The sequence below is a fragment of the Triticum dicoccoides genome, chromosome 1A (genome assembly GCF_002162155.2).
Source record: "Triticum dicoccoides isolate Atlit2015 ecotype Zavitan chromosome 1A, WEW_v2.0, whole genome shotgun sequence".
In the NCBI taxonomy this organism is placed as follows: domain Eukaryota; kingdom Viridiplantae; phylum Streptophyta; class Magnoliopsida; order Poales; family Poaceae; genus Triticum; species Triticum dicoccoides.
In genome coordinates, this window is record NC_041380.1 from 307,045,420 (window position 1) to 307,071,731 (window position 26,312).

Below are 26,312 nucleotides of genomic sequence, written 5' to 3' on the forward strand. Positions count from 1 at the left end.
CTTTATAACTACCCGGTTATGGAGTAGCGTTTGATAGACCCTAAGTGAGTCGATCCCCATCCCGAGAACATGCAAGGACCTCAGGTCTAGGACATGGCATAGACATTGCACTTGAGACTAACAGATAACTATATCTCGCTCCATCTCAAAGTGGGTATGTTCGGCTCGGTGATCTCCATCCCCGAGCCCATACTATCGGTTTAGCATCTCCTTGCACATGACTTGTGAAACATAGTCATCAACCGAATCGTATACTAGTCAAGGATATGTGTCTACATAACCTTATCAACTAGGGACCACTAAAACAATCATCATACAATACATAGTTCCACAAACAAGTCACATACTTATTGATACATATCATTGATGATGTTCAAGGACAATACAAAGGACTCATGAATACATATGGAAATATCATCATCACATGATTGCCTCTAGGGCATATCTCCAACAATATTACCTTGTCTTCTCCTGTATATTGAATGCTTGCAGATTCCAGCTTAGTCCAATGCACGTGCACTATTATTATTATCCACACCATTCGGTCGTGCAAGTGAAAGGCAATAATGACGATATATGATGAACTGATTGAGATGAGAAAAGTTGGTATTAACTCGACCTCTCTTGTTTTTGTAAATATGATTAGTTCATCATTACTGATTCAGCCTATTATGAATAAAACATGATTGCAATGACAATTAGAGATTATAGTTGCTTGTGCCATGCTTAATTATCTAGGAGTTTATAATGGTTTACCTTGCGTGCCAACATGCTATTAAAATGATTGTGATGTGGTATGATGGGGTGGTATCCTCCTTTGAACGATTCGAGTGGCTTGACTTGGCACATGTTCACGCATGTAGTTGAAACAAAATCAACATAGCCTCTCCGATATTTATGTTCATGGTGAATTATATCCTACTCATGGTTGCATTCAGTATTGATTAATTTTAATGCATGTTCATGACTGTTGCCGCTCTCTAGTTGGTCACTTCCCAGTCTCTTTCTAGCCTTCACTTGTACTAAGCAGGAATACTGCTTGTGCATCCCATTCCATAAACCCCAAAGTTATTCCATATGAGTCCACCATACCTTCCTATATACGGTATCTACCTGCCGTTCCAAGTAAATTTGTATGTGCCAAACTCTAAACCTTCAAATAAACATTCTGTTTTGTATGCTCGAATAGCTCATGTATCAACTAGGGTTGTCTGTATCTGCCATGCTAGGCGGGTTATTCTCAAGAGGAGTGGAATCCGCTCCTCATTCACGAGAAAATGGCTGGTCACCGGTATGCCCAGTCCCATGCTCAAATCAAATCAAAATAATTGCAAACAAAACTCCCCTGGGATTGTTGTTAGTTGGAGGCACCCGTTGTTTTGGGCAAGCCATGGATTGATGCTTGTTGGTGGTGGGGGAGTATAAACTTTACCATTCTGCTTGGGAACCGCCTATAATGTGTGTAGCATGGAAGATATCGAGATCTCTCAGTTGTTATGTTGACAATGAAAGTATACCGGTAATATTATTCATCTCTATTTCAAAATCGAGCTCTGGCACCTCTACAAATCCCTTCTTCCCTCTGCGAAGGGCCTATCCATTTACTTTGATGTTGAGTCATCATCCTCTTATTAAAAAGCACCAGTTGGAGAGCACCGCTGTCATTTGCATGTATTACTGTTAGTTTACATTGAGTATGACTTGACTGGATCTCTTTTACCATGAATTACAATGTCTAGTCAGTCATTGATCTTTAAAGGTGCCCTGCATTTATGTTTTGCGGTCTTAGAAAGGGCTAGCGAGATACCATCTTGTTATATCATATTATGATTGTTTTGAGAAAGTGTTGTCATCCGAAATTTATTATTATTGCTCGCTAGTTGATTATGCCATTGATATGAGTAAACATGAGACCTAAATGTTATTGTGAATATGGTTAGTTCATAATCTTTGCTGAAAACTTGAATGCTGGCTTTACATATTTACAACAACAAGAGCAAACATAGTTTGTAAAAGTTTTTCTTTATCACTTTCAGTTTATCAACTGAATTGCTTGAGGACAAGCAAAGGTTTAAGCTTGGGGGAGTTGATACGTCTCCGTCGTATCTACTTTTCCAAATACTTTTGCCCTAGGTTTAGACTCTAACTTGCATGATTTGAATGGAACTAACCCGGACTAACGCTGTTTTCAGCAGAATTGCCATGGTGTTATTTTTGTGCAGAAATAAAAGTTCTCGGAATGACCTGAAAATCAACGGAGATTATTTTTGGAATATATAAAAAATAATGGAAGAAGAATCCACATCAGGGGGCCCACACCCAGTCCACGAGGGTGGGGGCGCGCCTACCCCCTGGGCGCGCCCCCTGCCTCGTGGGCCCCCTGATGCTCCACCGCCGTCCACCTTGACTCCGTATATTCACTTTCGGGGAGAAAAAAATAAGGGAGAAGGATTCATCGCGTTTTACGATACGGAGCCACCGCCAAGCCCTAAACTCTCTCGGGAGGGCTGATCTGGAGTCCGTTCGGGGATCCGGAGAGGGGAATCCATCGCCATCGTCATCATCAACCTTCCTCCATCACCAATTTCATGATGCTCACCGCCGTGCGTGAGTAATTCCATCATAGGCTTGCTGGACGGTGATGGGTTGGATGAGATTTATCATGTAATCGAGTTAGTTTTGTTAGGGTTTGATCCCTAGTATCCACTATGTTCTCAGATTGCTGTTGCTATGACTTTGCTATGCTTAATGCTTGTCACTAGGGCCCGAGTGCCATGATTTCAGATCTGAACCTATTATGTTTTCATGAATATATGTGAGTTCTTGATCCTATCTTGCAAGTCTATCGTCGCCTATTATGTGTTATGATCTGTTAACCCTGAAGTGACAATAATCGGGATACTTACCGGTGATGACCGTAGTTTGAGGAGTTCATGTATTCACTATGTGTTAATGCTTTGGTCTGGTACTCTATTAAAAGGAGGCCTTAATATCCCTTAGTTTCCAATAGGACCCCGCTGCCATGGGAGGGTAGGACGAAATATGTCATGCAAGTTCTTTTCCATAAGCACGTATGACTATATTCGGAATACATGCCTACATTACATTGATGAACTGGAGCTAGTTCTGTGTCACCCTATGTTATAACTGTTGCATGATTGATTGCATCCAACATAATTATCCATCACTGATCCACTGCCTAGCTTTTTATATATTGTTCTTCGCTTATTTACTTTTCCGTTGCTACTGTTACAATCACTATAAAACCAAAAATATTACTTTTGCTACCGTTACTACTACTATCATATCACTTTGCTACTAAACACTTTGCTACAGATATTAAGTTTCCAGGTGTGGTTGAATTGACAACTCACCTACTAATACTTGAGAATGTTCTTTGGCTCCCCTTGTGTCGAATCAATAAATTTGGGTTGAATACTCTACCCTCGAAAACTGTTGCGATCCCCTATACTTGTGGGTTATCAAGCATCCCCAATCTTAATTCCTGCTCGTCCTCGAGTAGGTAAATGATAGAAACAGAATTTTTAATGTGGAATGGTACCTACCATAATTTCAGTGTAATTTTCTTTATTGTGGCATGAATATTCAGATCCAAAAGATTCAAGACAAAATTTTAATATTGACATAAAAATAGTAATACTTCAAGCATACTAACCAAGCAATTATGTCTTCTCAAAATAACATAGCCAAAGAAAGTTCATCCCTAAAAAATCATATAGTTTGGCCATGCTTCATTTTCATCACACAAAATGCTCCTATCATGCACAACCCCGATGACAAGCCAAGCAATTGTTTCATACTTTAGTATTCTCGCGCTTTTTCAACTTTCAGGCAATACATGAGCGCGAGCCATGTACATAGCACTATAGGTGGAATAGAATATGATGATGGAGGTTGTGTGGAGAAGACAAAAAAGGAGAAAGTCTCACATCGACGCGGCTAATCAACGGGCTATGGAGATGCCCATCAATTGGTGTCAATGCAAGGAGTAGGGATTGCCATGCAACGGATGCACTAGAGCTATAAATGTATGAAAGCTCAACAAAAGAAACTAAGTGGGTGTGCATCCAACTTGCTTGCTCACGAAGAACTAGGGCATTTTGAGGAAGCTCATTGTTGGAATATACTAGCCAAGTTCTATAATGAAAATTCCCGCTAGTATATGAAAGTGACAAAATAAGAGACTCTCTATTATGAAGATCATGGTGCTACTTTGAAGCACAAGTGTGGAAAAAGGATAGTAAAATTGTCCCTTCTCTCTTTTCTCTCATTTTTTGGGCCTTCTCTTTTTTTATTTGGCCTTTCTCTTTTTTTCCTCACACGAGACAATGCTCTAATAATGATGATCATCACACTTATATTTATTTACAACTCAAAAATTACAACTCGATACTAGAACAAAATATGACTCTATATGAATGCCTTCGGCGGTGTACCGGGATGTGCAATGATTCAAGAGTGACATGTATATAAAAATTATGAGTGGTAGATTTGCCACAAATACGATGTCAACTACATGATAATGCAAGGTAATATGACAATGATGAAGTGTGTCATGATAAACGGAATGGTGGAAAGTTGCATGGCAATATATCTCGGAATGACTATGGAAATGCCATAATAGGTAGGTATGGTGGCTGTTTTGAGGAAGATACAAGGAGGCTTATGTGTGATAGAGCGTATCATATCACGGGGTTTGGATGCACCAGCAAAGTTTGCACCAACTCTCGAGGTGAGAAAGGGCAATGCACGGTACCGAAGAGGCTAGCAATGATGGAAGGGGGAGAGTGCGTATAATCCTTGGACTCAACATTAGTCATAAAGAACTCACATACTTATTGCAAAAATCTACAAGTCATCAAAAACCAAGCACTACACGCATGCTCCTAGAGATTGGTAGGAAAAGACCATCGCTCGTCCCCGACCGCCACTCATAAGGAGGACACTCAAAGAAACACTGCATGCTTCAAATTTGTTACACAACGGTTACCATACGTGCATGCTACGGGACTTGCAAACCTCAACACAAGTATTTCTCAGATTCACAAATACTCTACTAGCATGACTCTAATATCACCATCTTCATATCTCAAAACAATCATCAAGTATAGAACTTCTCATAGTATTCAATGCACTCTATATGAAAGTTTTTATTATACTCATCTTGGATGCCTATCATATTAGGACTAATTTCATAACCAAAGCAGATTACCATGCTGTTCTAAAAGACTCTCAAAATAATATAAGTGAATAATGAGAGATCAATAATTTCTATAAAATAGAACCACCACCGTGCTCTAAAAAGATTTAAGTGAAGCATTAGAGCAAAATTATCTAGCTCAAAAGATATAAGTGAAGATCAATGAGTAGTTGAATAATTATGTAACTATGTGAAGACTCTCTAACATTTAAGAATTTCAGATCTTGGGATATTATTCAAACATCAATCAAGACAAAATAAAATAAAATGATACTCCAAGCAAAACACATATCATGTGGTGAATAAAAATATAGCTCCAAGTAAAGTTACCGATGAACGAAGATGGAAGAGGGGATGCCATCTGGGTCATCCCAAAGCTTAGGATCTTGGTTTTCCTTGAATATTACCTTGGGGTGCCTTGGGCGTCCCCAAGCTTAGTCTCTTGTCACTCCTTATTCCATAGTCCATCGAATCTTTACCTAAAATTTCACAACACAAAACATAACAGAAAACTTGTAAGCTCCGTTAGTATAAGAAAATAAATCACCACTTAGGTACTGTTGTGAACTCATTCTAAATTCATATTGGTGTAATACCTATTGTATTCCAACTTCTCTATGGTTCACACCCTCCGATACTACTCATAGATTCATCAAAATAAGCAAACAACGCAATGAAAACAGAATCTGTCAAAAACAGAACAGTCTGTAGTAATTTGGTGATTTAGAATACTTATGTAACTCCAAAAATTCTGAAAAATTAGGACGACAAGTAAAATTTGTATATTGATCTACTGCAGTTGGAATTGGTATTTTATCGCTCTCTGGTAAAAAATTAAAATTATCTTCGTGAGCACATACTTTCTTTTTTTATCAGCAAGATCAAACAACAATCACCCAAGAAGACCCTAAAGGCTCTACTTGGCACAAACACTAATTAAAACATAAAAAACACAATCATAACAGAGGCTAGATAAATTATTTATTACTAAACAGGAACAAAAATTAAATAACAAAATTGGGTTGCCTCCCAACAAGCGCTATCGTTTTAACGCCCCTAGCTAGGCATGATGATTTCAATGATGCTCACGTAAAATATAAGAATTGAAACATAAAGAGAACATCATGAAGAATATGAATAGCACATTTATGTCTAACCCACTTCCTATGCATAGGGATTTTGTGAGCAAACAATTTATGGGAACAAGAATCAACTAGCATAGGAAAGCAAAACAAGCATAACTTCAAAACTTTAAGCACATAGAGAGGAAACTTGGTATTATTGCAATTCCTATAAGCATATATTCCTCCCTCATAATAATTTTCAGTAGCATCATGAATGAATTCAACAATATAACCATCACATAAAGCATTCTTTTTCATGATCTACAAGGATAGAAAATTTACTACTCTCCACATAAGTAAAATTCTTCTCATTCGGAATAGTGGGAGTATCATAAGAAACTCGAATACTATAAATTGTTTCCACATTAAAAGAGTAATGTTCAGAGAAAGGGTAATCATAATCATGACAAGTTTTATAAATATAATCATCACTACTTTTTATAGCATAAGTGTCATCACAATAATCATCATAAGTAGCAACTTTGTTCTCATCATAATCAATTGAAACCTCTTCCAAGATTGTGGAATCATTACTAAATAAAGTCATGACCTCTCCAAATCCACTTTCATAATTGTAACAATAAGATTCAACACCCTCCAAAATAGTGGGATCATTACTTCCTAAAGTTGACACTCTTCCAAACCCTCAATATAATCATCATAAATAGGAGGCATGCTATCATCATAATAAATTTGCATATCAAAACTTGGGAGGTCAAAAATATCATCTTCATAAAACATAGCATCCCCAAGATTGGGACAAACATTAATTGCAGCAATAAATTCTCAAACATGTCATTCTCATCAAACATAGCATCCCCAAGCTTGGGACTTTGCATATCATAAGCATAATCACTCTCATCATTAATAGTATGGATAGCACCAATAGTATATCAATTATCATCATCACAATGAGTAATAGGAGCAACATCATTTGGGAGGGATACCTTTTTACCTTTGCTTCTCCGTCTTTTCTTTTTCTTCTTCACATTATGTGTGGGTTTAATCCTCTTTTTGGAGCTCCTTATTAATGAGATTGGTTGAATAGAAGGCTCCTCCTCGTTACCTGATTCATCATAAGAATTAATAGGAGGATATTGGGAAGTCTCTTCCCTTTCATTAGTATTCTCTTCATCTTATATTTGTTTTCTTGTCTTTATGTAATTGGCAATATAAGGATTTTCAATGCAATTCACCGCACAATACATATAAATTTCCTCTAGATCAAAATCAAGAAATTTATCAACGGCAAATTATGGAATATCCTTAGTTATACGTTTCATTTCTTCATAACCCACAAGCAAACTAAGTTCATTATGATGCGCAAGGGAAATCAAGTCATCACAATTTTTGGACATGATTCGATTATGAAATTTTTTGCATTGGATATTTAAATGACCACCTTCATTGCAAAGTTCACAAGGATGGCTAAGAAAAGTTAAATTTTCAGCACAAACATCTAGCCTTTCTTGCAACCATTTAGTTTCTAAATACTTATGCCTCTTGCAAAATCTATCTTCCCTATTTGGTGTGTACTTGCAAACTCTATTCACTCCACAAAAATTGACATGCTTTTAAGAGACATTTTCATCATGACTAGTGCAATCATCAATTAGTACTATGGATATTCAAAGAGTTCATACTAACAACATTGCAATCATGCTCATCATTCAAAGATTTAGCGCCAAACATTTTAATGCATTCTTCTTCTAGCATTTTGGCACAATTATCGGAATCCTTATTTTCACGAAAGATATTAAAAAGATGAAGCATATGAGGCAATCTTAATTCCATTTTTTGTAGTTTTCTTTCATAGACTAAACTAGTGATAAAACAAGAAACTAAAAGATTCAATTGCAAGATCCAACGATATACCTTCAAGCGCTAACCTCCCCGGTAACGGCGCAAAAAAGAGCTTGATGTCTACTACACAACCTTCTTCTTGTAGATGTTGTTGGGCCTCCAAGTGCAGAGGTTTGTAGGAAAGTAGCAAATTTCCCTCAAGTGGATGACCTAAGGTTTATCAATCCATGGGAGGCGTAGGATGAAGATGGTCTCCCTCAAACAACCCTGCAACCAAATAACAAAGAGTCTCTTGTGTCCCCAACACACCCAATACAATGGTAAATTGTATAGGTGCACTAGTTCGGCTAAGAGATGGTGATACAAGTGCAATATGGATGGTAGATATAGGTTTTTGTAATCTGAAAATATAAAAACAGCAAGGTAACTAATGATAAAAGTGAGCACAAACGGTATTGCAATGCGTTGAAACAAGGCCTAGGGTTCATACTTTCAGTAGTGCAAGTTCTCTCAACAATAATAACATAATTGGATCATATAACTATCCCTCAACATGCAACAAAGAATCACTCCAAAGTCACTAATAGAGGAGAATAAACAAAGATATTATTGTAGGGTACGAAACCACCTCAAAGTTATCCTTTCTAATCGATCAATTCAAGAGTCTGTAGTAAAATAACACGAAGCTATTCTTTCCATTTGATCTATCCTAGAGTTCGTACTAGAATAACACCTTAAGACACAAATCAACCAAAACCCTAATGTCACCTAGATACTCCAATGTCACCTCAAGTATCCGTGGGTATGATTATACGATATGCATCACACAATATCAGAATCATCTATTCAACCAACACAAATAACTTCAAAGAGTGCCCCAAAGTTTCTACCGGAGAGTCAAGATGAAAACGTGTGCCAACCCCTATGCATAACTTCCCGAGGTCACGGAACTCGCAAGTTGATCACCAAAACATACATCAAGTGGATGACGTGAATATCCCATTGTCACCACAGATAAACACATGCAAGACATACATCAAGTGTTCACAAATCCTTAAAGACTCAATCCGATAAGATAACTTCAAAGGGAAAACTCAATCCATTATAAGAGAGTAGAGGGGGAGAAAAATCATAAGATCCAACTATAATAGCAAAGCTCGTGATACATCAAGATCGTGCGAATCAAAAACACGAGAGAGAGAGAGATCAAACACATAGCTACTGGTACATACCCTCAGCCTCGAGGCTGAACTACTCCCTCCTCGTCATGGAGAGCGTCGGGATGATGAAGATGGCCTCCGGTGATGGATCCCCCCCTCCGGCAGGGTGCCAGAACAGGGTCCCGATTGGTTTTTGGTGGCTACAGAGGCTTGCGGCGATGGAACAATAAAAAATTATAGATACATTGAAGACGTATCACTCCTCACCCTGTTGGCCGGACCGGCCCTGCGGTGAGACAGAGCGGGCCGCCAGCCCGCGCCTCTCCTCCGGATGCCAGGGGGGCCGTCGCGGCCGGGCTGGGGTTGCGGGCCTCCTGCCCAACACCCCCAACCACCAGAGATAGACCGCTTCGCAAGGAAACATGTGGCCCGGGATCAACCCTCTATGACAGAACCTCAGGCGCAACAACAGCAGTGGGCATCACTAGCGGTAACTCGAGCTCCTCTGGATCATCTGTCTCAACTCTGTTACTCCATACCCCTGCTAGGCGCAGACCACGCTCTAGAAGATCCTAACCGAAGTGTGTTCATCGGTGTCGTGGAAGATGGCGCCTCTTTGGCCGAAGAATCTGCCTTACTCTGCGACTCCGGCTCCTTAGCCGGCTCCCATGGTGTGCTCTTAGGCCCCTTGTCCTGATTACCGGGGGGCCCATCACCCTCCATCGTATCCATGTCCTGAATCTCATCTCCCTCCATAGGTATCGGTGTATCCTCAATCTCGAGCTCTAGCACGTATGTGACCCCGACATGTGTCCACTTGACCACGTCCAGTACGAACTCCAAACTGACCACACTGACAAGTAACCTCACTGCTCCATGTGCCTGAGTAAAAGGCATATCAACCTGCTCCGTCTTACCAATGAGGGACCCCAAACTCCACGCAAGCAGGAAATGATTAATGTATTTGCGAGGTGCACCAAAAAAGCGAACCCAGACCTTCTCTAACGGTGTAACCTCGGGCTCCTTCTCTTTCCATTCATCAAAGGTTATAATAATATTGCTACTCTGTACCCTGCACATACCCAACTTAAGGATATGCAACTGATCCTCCTTAGTGGGAAAATCAACCTTGTAAGTCTGGGTCTCCAGCCTGACAAGGTCCCACTGGTGATTACCTAGTACTAAGTCCTGTAACTATCGCACAATCTGTGCCTCTGTCAAAATCCCATTAGTAAGCTTGACAACAACGGGAAAGGAGCTCTCATGCACATGCGTCATAGGTGCCATCTCTGGTGTCTCAAAGAACATTAGCTCCTGACAACAATCTCCATAGATAGTGGCCACCGGCTTGGGGCCAGTAAGAAGTGGACAGTCACCGGTCACATGCTACAATCTACAACAATAATCACATAATTCTGTGGTACACTCTACCATAAAATGTCCCGACTCGCCACATCGATAACACGGTAGCTTCTTCTTCTTAATAACCCACTTGGATAGTTTCTCACGATCCCGCTTATCTGGCCCCTTATCGGAGATGTCGTCACCAACCTAAACAACTCCGGTACTGGTCACCGGAATGCTGACCGCTGCCAAGGCCCGGACTATGTCTACAGCCACCTCGGGGAAGGGAAGGTGAGTCTGCCTGCACTATAGCAGCAGGCTCGGGTTGCGCTATCACGCTCGTAGCAACCGGCGGTGGAGGTGGAAGCCGACCCCCTCCTCTCCCGCCTCGAAAAGTATGATGGACTCCTCGGTTATATCGGTTAGTTGGACATGCCACCCCTTCAACGAAATTAGTGGGAGGTCCTTGAAAACTATGTCCCAGTCCGCCGCCATTGTACCATCCAGAGCCACGTCAATCGCCCGACGAAGATCCACGATGCAGCCCCTCTCCGTACGCACTGTATCCGTCATCACCCCACTGACCATATCGGTTATATCTGTAACCATCATCACCATAGCCCCGGCCATCGCCGACATAGCCATCCAGCCCATGACCGCCGGCCCGTCCGGCGACCTGTGCACCGCCGCGTCCAGCGGCCTGGGCACCGCCTCGCTCGGCGGCTAGGGCGCCACCACGCCCGGCAACAGGAGCACCGTGTTGGGGAACGCAGTAATTTCAAAAAAAATCCTACGCACACGCAAGATCTATCTAGGTGATGCATATCAATGAGAGGGAAGAGTGTTGTCCACGTACCCTCGTAGACCGTAAGCGGAAGAGTATGACAATGCGGTTGATGTAGTCGAACGTCTTCACGATCCGACCGATCCTAGCACCGAAGATATGGCACCTCCGTGATCTGCACACGTTCAGCTCGGTGACGTCCCGCGAACTCTAGATCAAGCTGAGTGTCGAGGGAGAGTTTCATCAGCACGACGGCGTGATGACGGTGATGATGAAGCTACCGGCACAGGGCTTCGCCTAAGCACTGCAACGATATGACCGAGATGGGTTATGGTGGAGGGGCGCACCGCACACGGCTAAACAATGTCAACTTGTGTGTCCTAGGGTGCCCCTGTATATAAAGGAGCAAGGGGGAGGCTGGCTGGCCCTTGGGGCGCCCAAGGAGGGGAGGAATCCTCCTCCTAGTAGGAGTAGGATTCATCCTTTCCTAGTCCTACTAGGAGGGGGAAGGAAGGAGTGGGAGAGGGGAAGGAAAAGGGGGGCGCCGCCCCCTCCTAGTCTAATTCGGACACAAGGGGGAGGGGGCGCGGCCTGCCCTGGCCGCCCCTCTCTATGCACTAAGACCCATCTAGGCCCATTAGTTCCGGGGGGGGGGGGGTTCCGGTAACCCTCCGGCACTCTGGTTTTATCCGAAATCACCCAGAACACTTCTAGTGTCCAAATATATCCATCCAATATATCAATCTTTATGTCTTCACAATTTCGAGACTCCTCGTCATGTCCGTGATCATATCCGGGACTCCGAACTACCTTCGGTACATCAAAACACATAAACTCATAATACCGATCGTCATCGAACGTTAAGCGTGCGGACCCTACGGGCTCGAGAACTATGTAGACATGACCGAGACTCATCTCCGGTCAATAACTAATAGCGGAACATGGATGCTCATATTGGTTCCTACATATTCTACGAAGAGCTTTATCGGTCAAACCGCATAACAACATATGTTGTTCCCTTTGTCATCGGTATGTTACTTGCCCGAGATTCGATTGTCGGTACCTCAATACCTAGTTCAATCTCGTTACTGGCAAGTCTCTTTACTCGTTCCGTAATGCTACATCCCGTAACTAACTCACTAGTTACATTGCTTGCAAGGCTTATAGTGATGTGCATTACCGAGAGGGCCCAGAGATACATCTCCAATACACGGAGTGACAAATCCTAATCTTGATCTATGCCAACTCAACAAACACCATCAGAGACACCTGTAGAGCATATTTATAGTCAACCAGTTACGCTATGACGTTTGATAGCACACTAAGTGTTCCTCTGGTATTCGGGAGTGGCAAAATCTCATAGTCATAGGAACATGTATAAGTTATGGAGAAAGCAATAGCAACAAACTAAATGATCATCGTGCTAAGCTAATGGATGGGTCAAGTCAATCACATCATTCTCTAATGATGTGATCCCGTTTATCAAATGACAACTCTGTGTCCATGGCTAGGAAACTTAACCATCTTTGATCAACGAGCTAGTCAAGTAGAGGCATACTAGTGACACTCTGTTTGTCTATGTATTCACACATGTACTAAGTTTCCGGTTAATACAATTCTAGCATGAATAATAAACACTTATCAAGATATAAGGAAATATAAATAACAACTTTATTATTGCCTCTAGAGCATATTTCCTTCACACCGCCCCGCCCGGCAGCAAGAACACTGTCCTGCCCGGCAACCTGCCCCTCGATCGACGCTTCCTGCTGTCTTGCGGCAGCCCGGCTAGGCGCAGGTGTGGCGGCTCTAGCAGGTACCGGCGCTGCGGCCTTGGCCTGCTGCGAGTTCCCTCACCCTGCCATCGAAGTAAAAGCTCCACCCCTGACCCTTGTCGCATGCCTCGTCCCTAACCGGGGAAAACCAGTCCATAAATGGATCGCTGGAGCTTGCACACTTTGTTAGCACCTTTTGGATCGACAAAACCTTCTGGTTGCATCATATACAACTCTTCTTTAAGATATCCATTAAGGAATGCAGTTTTGACATCCATTTGCCAAATTTCATAATCATAAAATGCGGCAATTGCTAACATGATTCGGACGGACTTAAGCATCGCTACGGGTGAGAAGGTCTCATCGTAGTCAACTCCTTGAACTTGTCGAAAACCTTTCGCAACAAGTCGAGCTTTGTAGATAGTAATATTACCATCAGCGTCAATCTTCTTCTTGAAGATCCATTTATTCTCTATGGCTTGCCGATCATCGAGCAAATCAACCAAAGTCCACACTTTGTTCTCATACATGGACCCCATCTCAGATTTCATGGCTTCAAGCCATTTTGCGGAAACTGGGCTCATCATCGCTTCTTCATAGTTCGTAGGTTCGTCATGGTCAAGTAAAATGACCTCCAGAATAGGATTACCGTACCACTCTGGTGCGGATCTTACTCTGGTTGACCTATTTTGATTGAGTGTTAATATGATTGATAGAATTAGTTGTTAGAATGTTTTGCTTATGTGAATGTTATGTTTGACTTAATAGATTTTCAACGGAGTGACGAATAGTACTACCAAGTCTTTACTTCGAGAGCATTATTATCTTCATCAAGTAATACCAGGCAAGTTCACTTTGACCATGTTTTTCATACCTATGTTTTATTTGCATGTAGTAGCACCCTTTCAATAACCTCTCCAGTAGTGATATTGATTTCTTGTAGTTGAGTAGAATGCATGAGGTAGGAACCCATCTCCCTATTATCAAGCCCGGGACGTTATATAGTTTTAATGCTACGCTATAGTAGATGGGGTTTAGTATGAGTTCACGAGAGTGGTGTGAAGAAGGAGGACTCTACGTCAATGGCGACAACTTCATGATGGCATCGGCAAGGACTGCATCTTCAGGACTCCAAGACCTCAAGATTTCGAGACTTGAGACAAGAATTCAATACACACTACTGGGTGAAGGACGGTTGACGAGCACCCTGGAGAAACCAGTGGATGGCCGGGATGCATGGAGAAGCGCCATGACATCTTGCGGAAAGCTTCACCCAGACTCAAAGAGATGGAAGAATACTTCATGCCCGGAAGCTTACCTGTGCAACCGCAAGTCACTATGGGCCCTGGCTTGGTTGACCTTAGTGGTGACTCTGGCTGGGACGGTGGTAGCAGATGTAGAACTATTGTAGGATTGGATGAGCACCGGATAGTGGTCAGAGGAACTCTTCGGAAGACCATGTTTCGGTCATCTTGTTCTCAAACACCCTGAAGTGTAAGAACACAAAAAAGAGGGATCTAATCTTGCGGGTAAAGTGTACAAACCTCTGCAGAGGGTTTAAACCTAATAGATTAGCCGTGTCCCCGGTTACGGACAATTTGAGCCTCTGGACTTGGATCTATCTCGGAACTCTCAACACTGGACAAACTTAATTGTGGGCAACTTATGATGACTTTGGGCTATGAGACATCGGTTGGCGGAACCATGTCATGATAGGAAATTCTGTAGTACAGACTCCTGATATTCCTAGGGAAAATAAAACCAGCTTTTATGCAAACAAAACTCAGATACAGAGCCACAAAGCCATACTGCATATAGTATAGTTTATCATCTGTTTTCTCTTATTGTGATCTAGTCAGTACATTCTATGTACTGACCTACATGACTGCAACGTATCACGTTGCAGGATTTTATACGACGAGTGAGTTCCGTTGATTGGGTTACGGTCTACACTCAACCTGCCGATGGCGTTGATGGGACTCCACACCCGATTGTTTGTTTCCGCTGAGAATTATGAGGTATATATCAGTTTAACATTATTTATACATGTGATTGCACTTTGATATATACATTGATGTACTGTGTGTGCCAGCATACTAATCCAGGGATGGCACAGATACACAGAGACTTGACCGTCTGAGGTCGGGTCGCTACAGATATGGTACCAGAGCACATGTTGACTGTACGACGTGACCCTAGAAACTGGAAAGACCTAGGATAGAATATCTCTAAAATTGTATTTTCAAAAAGACTCTTACTTCTCGTCTTTTCTGATTTTATCAAGTAGCCTCTCTTACCTCAAATAGCCGGAGTATACCCTTTTTCCTTTTGACCACACGGAGGATCAACTGAAGTCACTTCAAGAAGTATAAGATATCGGACAACTGATGGCCTCTTCAGAGTAAAGAGGATTTCACCTTCCATTAGAAGAGTTGAAGCTACAAGAGTTGAAGACTCCGAACACTTGAAGAATTTGAAGACTCTAAAGATTTATTTGACCTTTAGAGGACCAAACCCCTGTTATATACTTACGTTAGATGCGACGATTTGTGAGCTGTCTCATGTTTGATGTTTTTCCGACAACCGCATATAAAACCCGTTTTCAAAACTATATTGTTTACATTGTGTGCTTCCCTCTCTATCTCCCGTATCTCATCCCAAAACCCTTGGACCCGATAGATGATGAATGAATATGGACTTGTATTCTCTGGACCGAGGACCCAGCCGGAGGCAGAGCTATGGATACAAAACATGGAGGATCAATTCAGGAAAAAATCGATTCGAAGGAAGTATGAGGTTCAATACGCACTTGAGTACTTTACAGAAAGTGCCGCAATCTGGTGGAAAATGCATCAAGCCATACAAGGTTGTAATGGAGCAAGAACTTGGGAGGAATTCAAGAAGACTCTGATGAGATCACATCTCATCCAGAAGCATCATGATAACCCGATGAAGAAAACTTGTGCGTGCAAAGTATGTGGAGAAATAGGACACATCCAAGAGGAAGACAAGGATGGATGCCCTCATTGCGAGGAGAGTCACCAAGCCGAAGAGTGCCCGACTGGCAAGTTACTTGTTTCCTGTGTGAAGGAACTACACACTACCCTGGTTAGTGTCACATTTACCCCAAGGTACAAGAAATTACCAAACAGAAGAAAGAAGCCGTGAAAGAACCCCGAGGGAAAAATTCAGAAGAACCTGCGATGAAGGAAGTTATTGAAGACCCTGATGGTGAAGCCCTAAACAGATTTTTCGCCCAAGCCTGCTACTCATGTGGAGAAGGACATCTTTCAGAGTATTGCATGAAGGAAAGCCAAGAGTATCTTAGAGACTTCCCAACAGAAGAAGTGAAGTTTGAACCTCAGGAAATAGAAGCTCTGATCATTACGGAGAAATCCAGGAAGAGAAAATGAAGGCATTCCCAGAATAACCCAATTTCTGCAGAGAAGGACCTCAATCATATTACTTGTTACAGTTGTAAGAATTTAGGTCATTACGCTTATATATGTCCAGAAAAGAAACAAAAAATCCAAGGAGCCTACATAATCACAAAGAAGCCCCGAGACATGTCGGAATTCATTTGTTTTCACTGCAAGGAAGGAGGACATTTTGCTAGGGAATGTTCAAATCAGAAGAAGGCTGGAGCAGAGTAATTGAGATTTTGATATGGATAATAAGAGTGGTAGAAAGTAAAAAAAATGAGTACAATGAGTTGAGTTGTGTAATGGGTGCTCAGAGATTGTAATGAATTCATGAAATCAATAAAGTTAAATGTGTCATGATTTCATACGTTGAATTTTATGAGTTGTTACTCTATGAACAAAGATTTTGACCATTTTCGAGGATATGAGAAATATGTTGCATGGAAGAATTTGTGCATTTCAAGAGTGGTAGTACCCTGTAAGGACACTTGACCCATGGAAAGGATAATTATATTCCACGGAGTAGAGTTTGGACAAAATGAGTTGGAGTTTTATCTTTGATATGATGGATATGAAGGAATGAAGTACTATTGGATTTAAATGGAGGTGTAATGCCGGAATATGGAACAATTGTAACTCCCAGGCCGAGTTAAAGATATACAAGTGTTGAAGTGGGTCCATAACCCACAGGCCCAGGAAATTAATAAGGATCAAGAACTCCCAGGAAGAAGAAATATTGGGAAAAGCTATGATTTGATCAGCAGACGTTTCGTAGGTGGTTACGCAAAAACCGAGAGTCGTGAAGTAACAATAGATGTTTTGTTCAGCTTGCAGAAATAATGGAATTACCCGAACCCAGTTCGAGGACAAGAGAAATTCTTCAATGCTTGTGAGAATGACCGAGTGTTAGAGATGCGAGATTCACTAAACCTTATACAGGGTAATGATTTGGGTGCGGAATGGATTGATCACCATACTGACTTACTAGTATCATTCGCTCTTGCTATTTGGGATTGTAAATCTGAGTGACTCACCCATAGTAGAGTGACGGCAATGTTAAAACCTTGTTTAAACCCTAGAATGGCAGGAAGACTAATCCATGTGCAGGCAACCGCTGCCAAACGTAGGTTATACGGTGAGATTTAGCCCAGACCCATTTTATGCAGGAAAACCATGAATACCATGAGGTTTCCATAGTTGTTTAGCATTGGCGACAGACCGGTCATCAAAGATGACCCAGTCTCGGAAGAACCTCATGAGGATGAAAGGACACGTGTTTTAGAAAAAGGGACCCGGGAGTGGGAATTATCATGAAGATATGAGAAGATCGACACCGTCAACCCAAAGGATGGAGTACATGAATTTTGTCTGAACCATAGCCTTGCTTTTAAGTGTGGTAGCACCCCGTACCTCTATGATGATCGATGTATTTGCTGGAAGACCCCCAAACCCTAACCTTTTCTCGCTAGCCTCTTCGAATGTCGAGGACGAGATTCATTTTAAGTGTGGTAGGTTTGTAACATCCCAAAATTCTAAATTTTGAATGTTATATTAAATAAATATTTGTGTTTGTTTGTTTGATTGAATGCTTGATTGATTGACTGAAAGTAAGTGAAATTTGAAACTTTTGAGAGTTTAATGAGAGGGAATGAAATGACTTTCCCAAAACTTTCACCTTGCATTTTGATCCCTAGGAATTCAAATTCATTTCATCACAAAACCCTAGAGTGAAGATGATATGACTTCTTCCATTCAAAGAAATGAAAATGGGTTTGAAAAGATTTGAATTCCATCTGAAAATATTTCAAATTTGAAACTTTATGCAACTCAATGATTTTTACGAGAGAAGATAAAATGACTTCTTCAATTATATGAAAAATTGAAAGTCATTTGGAAGTATTTTGAAACTCCCTTTCAATTTGGAATTATTTGGATTTTACTCAAATTATTTTTCTCCTAAAAATAAATAAATGGAAATAAGGGTAAAATGATTCCCTTCAATGGAAAATTAGGAGAAATTAAATTTGAAATCATTTTGGTATTTTAAAAATGATTTTATTGGGTTTTAATGCAACAATAGCATTGTTCGCTTTATTTATATTTTTTGGATTTTATTTGAACTTTAGAAATAGTTCATGTTTTAGGAAATGTTTTTCTGAAATTTTGATATATAATATTCCTATATAATATTTCTATTTTGTTTGCTTTCTGACTTTTCCTACTGTGTTTTATTAAAAAAAGAGAAAAACAAAAAGCAAATGGCCGAAGCCAACGGACCGCGGCCCCCCTACGCGCCAGGCCGGCCCAGCTCCGTGCCCCGCACCCGAACCTCAACCGATCGGTCGCCCGCTCCCCCTCGACTCCGCCCGCTGCCACTAACTGCTGGGCCCCGTGTCTTCTCCCTCCTCCCGCAAGCCACGCGCTCGCTTGGAGCAACGCCCGCGCCGCCATATCCTGGAGATCTCGGGATCGTGAATCTCGCTTCGCCCCCTTCTCCAAGTAGATTACCCCCTATATATACTCTGCTCCCTCGACTCGTTTCCCTCTTTTTCCCCCTCGCTGAGAACCACCGCTGCCCCCTCGATTCCTCGCCGGAGCAAAGCTCCACCGCCGCGCCATTGTCGCCCTGCCGCCCCACCGCGACTCCCTCGTCGCTAGTAGAGCGTGCCACCACAACCCCCTCGCTCTCCTCGTCCTTCCCGACCACCGCCCCGAACTCGAAGGCCCCTGGAACCCCGTTCCCCATCACCACCGGCGACCACCGCCACCGCCAAGCTCGCCGGCGTCCAATTCTGTCATTCCCGAGCTTCGCCGACACCTCCACAGGACACGCCGTACTGCGCTGCATCACCCCGACCCTGCGCCCACGTCGGAGGATCGCTAGAGCAACCCCGCCGCCGACGACCGAGCAGTCCGCGCCATCGACCTCGCCGTCGTTGCCCACTATAAGCTGTCGGACTCCCTCCTCTGTCCGATCTGTAGGCGACGGCTTAGGTTAGATCTCTGGACGGTTAGGTTTATTCTTATTAGTCCGGTTTTTATTTACGGTTTTTACGGTTTAGAACTAGTCGGTTTAGCCGTTCGTTTTTTCTCTCTCTCGTGGTTTAGCTGTTTAGTTATTTTACGACCGAGCGTCGTTTAGTTTAGATCGCCCACCTGTTTAGCCAAGTAGCAATAGGCCACGTAGCTAGTGCCCGATTGTTTCTTTTTTTGTTATTTTCGTTTCTGTTTTAGAAAAACAGAATAAGTTTCAATCTTAGATTGCTTGTATCTTTTAGCCTACTTGATGTTTTTGAGTGATTCCAATTGCAATGTATCACAAAATTTATGAAGTTTCTGTTAGTGATTTGAAAATTTGAATTTGAGTAGTTTAAATTTGAATTATTTCAAATAGGCTACAAACACTGTTTTGGCTCTAGTTTAAATTTTGGAATATATTTTTGATTGATTCTTTTTGCTACTATTTCATTATATTTTTTATCCAGTAGCATAAAGTAATTTATTTTTAGTTTATTTTAAATTAGGTTTATTGCAGAAACAATACTGGCTTGCTTATGTAGATGTTTTAGTCATATAATTAGTGTTTTTAATTATTTTTAGTTAATTCTTTTTGTAGCTTCTCAGTTGTTGTTATAAATTTTGTGAGACTACAGTAGTTAAGTTTTTGTAGTTATCTATTAGTGTTTAGCTACTGTTTTAGTATTTTTTGTTTAGTTCATAGTGATATTTGATAATAATAGTTTTATTAGTTTCAAAAGTAAATTATTATTTTTTGCCACTAAAATATATGTTGTTATTGATTCTGTTATTTAGAAGTAAATTAGTATTCATAATTATTTTAGTATTATTTATTATTGACTTAGTGCTTTGTTAGTTGTTGTAGTTTTTCTAGTGTTAACTAGATAGTTATAGTAGTTTTATTTATATTAGTTTTTTGCTAGTTATTAGTTTAGTAAATTATTTTATGTTGTTGCATTAGGATTTATATTTTCTTTGCTGTAGAAAAGTTATTAGAGTAATTTAGTGTTGCTACGAGAGTATTGGTTGATATTGTGTGAGTTGATTTCTCCCTAGTTTTCTTTGAAATTTTCTTGGGATTTGTATTTGGTTTTCTTTGTTGCTTTTATTTTGATTGAGTGTTAATATGACTAGCAAAAGGGCCCGTGCGTTGCAATGGGAGAAAATATAATCATATATCTCCTTAGAGCATCTCTAGCAGACCCCGTATAATGCCCCGACCTGCAAAATAACAGTCAAAATACGGGTCTACGCAAAAAAAGTTGTCCGATCAGACCCCGCAAACACGTCGGACCCGTAAATATTTTTGCAGGACGCGGCAAAATTCCCACCCCAACCCCCAAAAATGCAGGTTCTCCCCCTTGCCCAGACAGTGTTGTGGCTAACATCTAGCAATGCCGCAACACCCCAGATGGGTATTCTTCAAATGCGAAAACGACAGGGTATGTTCTTGTTTTCATTCGGCTTTGTCAACCTATTCAGTTCAATTTCGGTAGTTTATTGAGATGGACATGTGTGTAGGAAGGTGGATGCTCATTTTGGTATTGGGAAGAAGAAATGTTTTTTCATACCCGAAATTGAAATGCAAATTACTGATTTACGGGTCGGCGCGGGCGGCGGCCGAGCAAACCCCACGAAGCGGACCCGTAAAAGAGGATTCGCAGAGGATTCGCCGGCCAGCGCAAAGCGGGCCTGTAAAAAAGGATATTTAGCCCCCACGCCGGCCCGCAAAGCCATATTTTCGCAAACTGTAAATGCATTTAGCGGGTCGGCATTATACGGGGTCTACCTCTTGGCCCAATAAGCATGGCCTAAACACCAAAAAAAATTACAAAAAAAGGTAAGTACAATCTGCCATTACAGTACTGAAGATATTACATGGGCAAGATCCCAGCCAACATGCAGTTCTTTGCTGTGAGCGACCAAGAGCAGTGAGCTCGTGGACGGCTCCAACTTGCGAACGAGCCACCTTGTCAGTACTTCTCTATCTCCTTGGACCAAGGCTGGCTATGCTTTGGCACGATCTGTGGCTGCATAATTACAATGTGTTGCAACGGGTGATACCATGTTAAAATGTTGTCAGTTCTCAAAAAATAATGTTGTCAAAGCAGTGAAAAGGAAAAGGCTACCTGTGAAATTATTTCTTGCTGCAGTTGGTTGTGAGCAGAGAATCAAGTTATCTATAACAAGAGAATCAAGTTATCTATAAGAAAAGGAAACTAAGTTAAGCCATGGGTGTACTTTACTTTTAAGTCTTGAAGCCTTTACTTTAAGCACTGATGTTGTGCATGGAAGCTCATGTTGGAATACCTTTAGCTGCATATTACACCACAAATAGCTTCCCTGCTGCAAAAATTATGAGTCACTTCCAAGGTTCAAACAGTTCTTTGAGTTTACCATCTTATAAAACAATGTATATGACCTTAATGTAAACATGTCTTAAAATAGTTCATGCACGGGCTATAATAACATATGAAGAACAGATCCGTTCCAAGATTCACATGGTTTTTGAACCATCTATCATAGCCAAGAATATTTGAATCGCAGAAAATGGGGCAGTACTAAGATGCAGATTTTTCAATAAATCATTGCACTGTAGTTTGAATCCCTGTGCGCAGAACGAAATTTATGTTCAATGAAATCCTATTAACCCAATGCCATAATCCAAGATAATCTACCGAATTGCATTATTGAACATGAGAACTTATTATTGGAATATGTCAAAAAGGAGATCGGACTCCATCAAGAATAGGTTATTTAGAAAATAAATTACATGTCAATTGCAATAAAAAAAATCTTCAAAGCACGTTTGACATGACAATTTGGCTATCACAAATGCCAAATAAATTACAGCCTATAAAGAAAACATCATGTAGCTAGAGAAAATGGTTTTGAAAGAACTGCGTGACAGTAAATAGGAAAGAAGATAGTTTAGTCGGCAAGGCACATACGATCGCACCAACAAGAAAGAAATCCATCTCCATCGATCAAAGTTGTTCTTCTTCTGTCGAGATACGACGAGCGAGCTATCTTTGAAAGAGCTACCTGACAGTAAATAAGAAAGAAGATAGTTTAGTCGGCAAGGCACATACAATTGCAACAACAGGAAAGAAATCCATCTCCATCGGTCAAAGTTGTTCTTCTTCTGTCGAGATACGACGAGCGAGCTATCTGTATGTAGTGGAGTACACATACAGCGTAGTTAGTGCAGAGATGCCCTCATGCCCATCGTCCATCAATCGACTCAAAAGAAAAGGTTCCGACCAAGCAAGCATGAGAACCCCAACCTCTCACAGTCCACAGAAGAGCTATATAGCCTACAACATATCCTTGCTACGCAGTGCGCCCCAAACACTGACCTTTTTCATCAGAGAATGAACTTGTACTTTAGTAAGTGATTAATCACATCCACAAGTCAGTTTTATTCTGTGGAATTCGATGGCAACCTGCTGCCTCGATTTGGTGCTCTGTCATTCTGAAGAAACATTGTGTATTCCTATGCTAACTTTCAGGGGAAGACTGAACACAAAGTATTTCATGGTCAGAAGCAATGTCAGAATAGCATCAGCCACGCGGGTATTTCTTCCTGTAGTACAAGAAACCATATGCCGGCGAGAAGCCAACTTATTCAATCAATTTGATTAACTCATAAAAGGAGATATCTTTTCTGTCCATTAATCCTTCTAGAACTTTATGTTGTTGATTCTCATCTTGCTAGAAAAGGCAAATTTTCCAGATTTCCACAGCCATCTACGATGACATGGACGTAAGGAGCATCAGCACCAAACCAACCTTACAATGGCATGAAGTGAAAAGAAGGTTGGCATGTTACTTGTAACGATCTAGGATTTATTCATACGGAAATGGAGGGAAATATATCAGCCTTGTGCACTTTGTATGTTCAGTGTTTGCAGAGTGTACGCACAAGAACCTTGAGCACTTTACGTCATGTACGATGAATTTCAGAGTATATGAACTTTTAAAAATTCAGTACTAATCAGAGTACAAGATCTGGGGGCCCCAATTTTGCATCACTGCTGCATATATCAATAATAATCAGAGTACTAAGAATCTCATAGTACTATCAGTATTGCAGAAGATGTATTATTAATTTCAGAGTGCAAGATCTAGTGCCCGGCCCCAACTCTGTATAAGTACTCCATATATCAGTACTAATCGGGGGATTATAGCCTAAAACCAGGGGATTAAAGACTGAAACATTTAACCGCAAAGAAGGGGGAAAAGGCAGCCAACATGTCACAAATATCTTCAAGAGATGCAGAATATACATGCCAATGCGATAGGATTGTAGCACACACAACTTCAGAGGAATAAAAATATTCAGAGAACATGGTACTGTTTTGCCATGCAACAATTCAGACTATAAATCATACTTGTACCAGTTTAGCACAATGACTAATGATTTCAGCGCACCCTCCATTCTTATCCTAGATTCACCACTGGCTGATTAACTACTTGCTACACACTAATACCTACTACCAAATTCAGAGAGGAAGACACAAGGAGGAGGAAGAGAATCAATCAGGATTCATAGTAGGGAGATGAGAGTAGAGGATACCAGCCGCGAGAATTGTGGTAGTCCTTCTGGATGTAGCCGCCGGAGTCGAAGATCGACGATGTCGTCGCCGCAATGATGCAAACCACATTGAGGCAGATCTTGGCAACAACAATTCAATCGGGCGTTGGATAAGGACGTGCTGGGCGTTGGAGGAGTGGTGAGGTGGCCGCTGAAGGGCGGGAACAGAGGCTGCCGAACTGGGGCTTCCTATTGGATGAGGTGGTTGGGGCGGCATCCATTGGAGGGGAGGAAGGGTTGGGTTGCGACGGGGGCGGCGAGCGGGCTGAGGTGCGGCCGCGACGGCGAGGGGGCTGGGGTGTGGCGGCGGCGAGGGGGAATAGATCGGCCTGGGCAAAGGTGAGGATCGAGGAGAGGAGCAGATGCGTACGGGTGTATTTTTTCATCGAACCGTTTTTTCCTTCAGTCTGGCAGATTAACGATGGATTGCGGGTTGAATAATTAAAATATAAGGGACTTTTTCGCAAAAAGGCCGCGACGGTGACCCGGAGACTCAATCTGTGCTTTATTATTACTAGCAAATATGCCCGTGCGTTGCAACGGGAGACAAAAAATTATGGCTAACAAAATAAGTACTCCCTCCGTTCGGAATTACTTGTCATAGAAATGGATGTATTTAGAAATTTTTTAGTTTTAGATACATCTATTTCTGTGGCAAGTAATTCGGAACAGAGGGAGTATGACATAATATCCTGATATATGAGTGTACTCTATTTTAATACAGTGGCTCACCATGTTGTCATTTTATGTCCTCATCCTAGCCGATGATGGTCGCGATGTGCACGTGATCACAATGCATTCGACGCGGTAAATCCCAAAGCTATGAGTTTGCCAGTGCATGCCACACTTGTCATTATGTTGCACAAGGGAACGTTTAAAACTTTAAAAATAAATCTCATACCACGAACTACTCTCAACACCAAGATATATAAAGACTTTCCAAAAACTAATCGAATTCTAGACATAAAATACTTTTGAATCAATGAACAATTTTCCAAATCGACAAACATTTTTTTTGAAATTCTTTATTTTCTCAAAAAACATCATGAACATTAGTTTTGATTACAAAAAAAATTAGATGCATGAACCGGTTTCAAACTCATTAACATTTTTTGACTCAACAACCATTTTTTGAATTGATGATATTTTTAGATTGGGGAACAAATTTTTAAAAATCAAATGTTTTGTTTTTATTTTTGTGAATATTTTCTAAAATGCCATGGAATTGTTTTTCGGATTCCCGAATATGTTTTGAATACATGATCATTTTTTCAAAATCATGAACATGATTTTATTTCCCAACCAGTTTTCCAAATTGTGATTTTTGTACAACTTTGCGAACAGTTTTGCAAAACCACCAACATTTTTTGAATCTGCAAAAATTTTATGATTTTCTAAATTCGCATATATTTTATGATTTTTCAAACATTTTTTTTAAAACTCGCAGCTTTTAGAATATTAAAACCCGAATTAATTTAAAAAAGAAAGAAAACAGAAAAGACAAATAAGTAAAATAAGAAGAAACAGGGGAGTAAAGCCATGGGCCGGCCCATGAACGCATACATGGATGAGAAAAGAAAGATTAAATTTGTGCAAGCTGGGGATCGAACCCTGCCCTCCTCGGTGGAGGAACGATCGGCCAACCACCCTGCTGCTTGTTGTTCTGCCACTTCTACTCGTCGCGCCCCTATAAATCAGCGAATGAGGTGGCGATTTTTAGTCCGAAAACTTGAATCGTTTTCCACTTACGGGTGGCATTGGTGGGTAATTTTTACCACCTTGAAGGGTAATTTCAATGACGGACGACCAGAAGCGATAGCCGCTTTATTAGTAGGTAAAGATTAGGGAGAGATTGATAGAATTGGTTGTTAGAATGTTTTGCTTATGTGAATGTTATGTTTGACTTAATAGATTTTCAACGGAGTGACGAATAGTACTACCAAGTCTTTACTCCGAGAGCGTTATTATCTTCATCAAGTAATACCAGGCAAGTTCACTTTTACCATGTTTTTCATACCTATGTTTTATTTGCATGTAGTAGCACCCTTTCAATAATCTCTCCAG

The 26,312-nt window shown here is 41.2% G+C and overlaps 1 long non-coding RNA gene across 5 annotated transcripts; it reads right to left on the reverse strand.

Annotated features, from left to right (window-relative positions):
- Positions 1–21,394: 21,394 nt before the first annotated feature.
- On the reverse strand, positions 21,395–24,609 carry LOC119270054. Of its 5 annotated transcripts, XR_005133906.1 has the most exons (5): positions 24,231–24,609; positions 22,603–22,696; positions 21,920–21,997; positions 21,781–21,831; positions 21,395–21,681 (listed from the first exon to the last, which is right to left on the reverse strand). It is a non-coding gene; the product is annotated as an uncharacterized LOC119270054 (long non-coding RNA). The 5 variants fall into 5 exon arrangements; XR_005133904.1 differs by having other exon boundaries at positions 21,395–21,831; XR_005133902.1 differs by having other exon boundaries at positions 21,781–21,997.
- Between the last annotated feature and the right edge of the window lie 1,703 nt (positions 24,610–26,312).